This window comes from Oratosquilla oratoria, chromosome 23, assembly GCF_046742065.1.
Source record: "Oratosquilla oratoria isolate Oo_2021 chromosome 23, ASM4674206v1, whole genome shotgun sequence".
Lineage (NCBI taxonomy): Eukaryota > Metazoa > Arthropoda > Malacostraca > Stomatopoda > Squillidae > Oratosquilla > Oratosquilla oratoria.
The window spans coordinates 57,019,699-57,024,698 of NC_134799.1; positions in this window are offsets into that span (position 1 = coordinate 57,019,699).

A 5,000-nucleotide genomic window follows, 5' to 3' on the forward strand; every position below is an offset into this window, starting at 1 on the left:
CGGAGATCCTCGAAGGTCGAGGATAAGATTCATCCATCAGGATCCCGGATACAATCTTCCTTGTCTGCTTTCTTGACTTTCTTTATTCCTTCCTTACCTTTTACGTCTCTTTTCTTCTCTTACTTTCTCCATTCCTTTATTTCTCTCCTTCCTTTTTCTCTTCATTCCTTATTCCCTCTATCCTTTTCTTTCTCCTCCACTTCCTCCCTTTCTTCCTTCTTTGTTTCTTGCTTTATTTCGATAATTTATTCCCCTTTCATTCATTTATTCATTTCCTTGCCGTTAATAAACGCAGTAGGTTTCTTCCTCAGTTACACAAATCTTCCAGTCCTAATGGAGGTGCATCTCCCCTTCTCCACTCTCCTTCGAGTTAGGGGCGAGCAACTCCAATTTCACTTGATGTAGTATTTCTTTTATTAAGTCTTAGTAATCAACGACAGCGTCGTCGTCGTCGTCGTCGTTGTCGTCGTCGTTTTCGTCACCGTGTTTGTGACTTGTAATTCGAGTCGTCTCCGTTTTCTTCGTGTTCTTGCCATTTGTCACCCCCATCAACATCATGCTGTTCTTCCATTATTCATTTTTTTCTTCGTTTATTCTTATATTCCTCCAGTCTAGCTATATTTACTCAAACTTGTTTTCATGATACTTCCTAATATTTTTTAATTCTCGTTGACTTTTCGTTATTTTCATCATCTTCATTTATCTTTTCCAGCCTTTCATTTTGTCTGTACCTTTTGGTTTTCTCGTTCCTCATACAGTCCTCTCATTCTTTCTCAATTTCTTCACTTTTTAGTTTATCTATGATCATTGGTACAGTTTTCTGGCTTTCATTTTAGAATAATAAATAGTCTCCATTCAAAGAAGAATACTGTTTTTTTGTTATTATCATTATATATATATATTTCACTACCGTTTTTTATTATTATTGTTATACATATATATTTACTATCCGGTCTTCAGCTTTTGTCTTTCTTAACTCTCTCACCGTAGTCGTTACAGAGCAATATAACTCCTTTTGTCAAACATTTTCACATTTATTCTACATTCGACACTTCTAAAATGTTTCATACTTTATTCTCCCGTATGTTCCGTGTGTTCTATCCATCGCTATTCCATTTTTTTTTTTTTTTTTACATTCTTCCATGGTCTGCTGTTACACAGTGAGTTCTTTCTGCCTCACTCTCTCATCGCACTTTTCTTTTCTTCTTGTCTTTGTCCCACGTTTTATTGGTGAGTTCTCCCCTCCACATGATGATGCATCATATTGTATTACCAAAACCATCTGACATATTTTCACATCATCTTTCGCGAGTTTATCTTCTGTTTTTTTTTTCCTGCTTCAACTGAACTGCTGTATCTCGTCTACTTTTTTTCTTCCCATCCGTTGCTATTTTCAGTTTTATTTTTATTTTCAATACATTTTCTTCAAACTTTTTGATTTATACTCTCTAGTGTGTATTCATGATCAAAATGTAAGCTACAGTTCTACAGCTGCCCTAGGAGAGTTGAATTTTTCTTTAGAAATGGTTGACTGCATACCAGGACCTTGCATGAATATCCACTATTTTCCCTCCCATTGATATTCTATTACCATTGGTTCCACCAGGTTCAGTATCTCCACCTCCACTCTACCCCGTAAAAAAAAAAAATATATATATATATATATATATATATATACAGTATATATATACACATATATAAATACACTGTATATTGTAAGCTATATCAAGAACATGTGTGGGGTATTGCAGCTTAGTACCAATATCGTACATACATCTTATTTCATCATCGATGTACTCTGGGGCTGCAAATGCGTAGGCCCTAAGGAACATCGAAGAAAAAACAGATAGTTTTACGCCATCAGGGTGTGAGGAATAATAGTGTATATATGAACAAACGTTGGTTGGTTTACATACATACATACATATACCAAGGCTTTTTCCCCCTTCCAAGGGAGGTAGCCAAAAAGGGAAAGGCACAAAAACACTCCCACCCATTACACCCCCAAATACACTCCACACCCCTCCCACCCTTCCTCTCATCTGAGCACCTCCTGTGGTTGGATTACGATATACACTAAATTTCAACTCACTTTCACGGCGGTAGATACTACAATCAAGGAAAGGTAAAATACCTTCATTATCTATCTCCACCGTGAACTTAATGGAACTGACCAAATTATTAAGTTTACAATCGTGCAAAAAGGACATTTCATAACCTTAGGCCAACCCAAACTTTCAATATGAATAACTTGCTAATTCTACCGTACCAAGAAAACCTGAAAAACATTACAAATATTTTACGCTATTTCAACATTAATGTAGTTTTTAATAATAAGAATACTGTAAGACAATTGCTCATAAATAATTCTGTAAATAGTGATAAAGGGTGTGTGTACAAAATACCTTGTAAATTTTGTGATCAGTTTTATGTTGGTCAGACTGCTAAAACACTCAAAACACGAATCAATCAACACAAGAAATACGTTAGAGAGGGAAACCAATCTAGCGGCATATTCAACCACATGAACAATTTTAACCACCCAGTTGACTGGGATAACGCTAAAGTCATCACATACAACAATAACATCACAGAAAGAAATTTAATTGAATGCAGTTTGATCAAATCTAGTAAGGGAATAAATGTTAATCTCCATCAAGGTTTGTACAAATTAGATAGTTATATTTGTCATGAAATTTCAAAATTATTTAAATTGTAATATACCACTTATGAGCAATTGTCCCATACTTGTTGGTTACCAAGACGGTATCAAATGTTACGTGTACTTCTTCCACTACCTCTCCGAATTCCCTCTTTACCATGTCTGACTCAGTCATATATTCTGTACCTTGCTTCTTCATTTTATAATTCCTTCTTTGTATCAGCACTGAAGATGTAATTATACGAAAGCGCTCTGCTTCGTTAGTTTACTTTTTCCTAGTGGTTACTTACGCATTTGTGAACACACGTTCCCAGTGTTTTATTGCGTGTATATATATATATATATATATATATACATGTATATGTATATATATATATATATATATATGTATATATATGTATATGTATATATATATATGTATATATATGTATATGTATATATATATATGTATATATGTATATATATATGTATATATGCATATATATATGTATATATGCATATATGTATATATATATATATGCATATATATATATATATATATATATATATATATATATATATATATATATATATATATATATATACATTAAGATCACATTTTTCACGAAAATCATCACATTTTCTAAAAACCTACATCAGTGTTATGGCAATAATTCACCACCGTCATTTTCCCTGTCACAACAACCAGTTTCACAGTTATTACTTGTACTCGTTTAATTACAAACCTTTCCATTATTACCTCCATTGACATGTTTATTGCCTCTGACGGAACCATAGAACCAGAGCCCTGTGAAAACCCAAAATTTACTGGTCAAAGACTGGTAAGCCTATTAGGCAATGCTACCTTGGAAGAAAAGGTCAGAAAAAGGGAGATTTTATAATATTTGGTCTCTGTCTGGTAGGTACAAATAGAAAAGCCATTTTACCATCAACTCCAGAATATTATATGCCTCTAATCAATCAACACCCTTCCAACCATCCCTACTCCCTGTCTACTCTCATCACCAATTCCTTCCAGTTTCCAGTCTCAAGGCTACCCCTGCTTTTGGCTGGAGGGAGGTCCTGGATTTCCAAGCCTCCGAAACAGACCCCGTCCTAAACGGCCCTTGCCCATCGCTAATGAGACACCAAGGCGTCAAAGTGATCAGAACCGCGGCTTGCCATTGGTTAATTGCCGCCTCCGGGTGACCAATCAGGGATGGTTTGGGGCCCCAGCTGCCCCATACTGTCTTGTAGACGTATAATTACCTACCCATACATAACTTGGTAACTTAAGTGTACAGGAAGTGATGGGTAATGCCAATAAGGATAATGGTAGTGCGAGGCGCTAACGACAAGGCATGTGAAGTCAAGAGTAATAAGCGGAGAGAATACCGTGAATTCAGAAATTTCAATTATCATCACGATTATTCTAATCGACTATTTCTACATATGGATATTGTGTAATGATTTCGGTTCCCATATCACTGTTCTGGAACCACATTTGTCGTCTGCACACGTCCATGTACCTCTTGTGCTCATATATGTGTGAGTACATGTGTGGATGTACATGTGCTGCTGTACATGTGTGTGTGTGTGTGTGTGTGTGTGTGTGTGTGTGTGTGTGTGTGTGTGTGTGTGTGTGTGTGTGTGTGTGTGTGTGTGTGTGTGTGTGTGTGTGTGTGTGTGTGTGTGTGTGTGTGTGTGTGTGTGTGTGTGATTCACCATGGTCTTGGATCACGTGTTGGATTCGTGGTCGACAGTTATTAATCTCCCGGATGAGAGCTCAGAGCTCGTATGACCGATCTATGGGTAATACTATCACCTTACACGACTCACACACCCAACTCCCCGCCCACGAGAGTTGGAGTAACACCCCGCAGCGAAGCGATACTGAAATTATTTCAGCCCTGGGCGGGAGTCGAACCCGGACCACCGTGTGTGTGTGTGTGTGTGTGTGTGTGTGTGTGTGTGTGTGTGTGTGTGTGTGTGTGTGTGTGTGTGTGTGTGTGTGTGTGTGTGTGTGTGTGTGTGTGTGTGTGTGTGTGTGTGTGTGTGTGTGTGTGTGTGTGTGTGTGTGTGTGTGTGTAAGCTATGTGTGTGTGCATGTGTGTATGCATGTTTGTGTGTATGCATATGTGTGTGTGCATGTGTGTGTGCGTGGGTTTGTGCATGTGTGTGATCATGTGGGTGTGTGTTTGCGTACGTTTGTGCATGGGAGCGTGCCTGAGTGTATGTATGGGTTAAATGGAGGTACACTATTCTGTTATATAGTCACACTTTACATTTACTTTTGCAAAAAAAAAAGAAAATAATAATAATCAGAAACCCTGGATAAAATTCCTCTATTTTCACAATG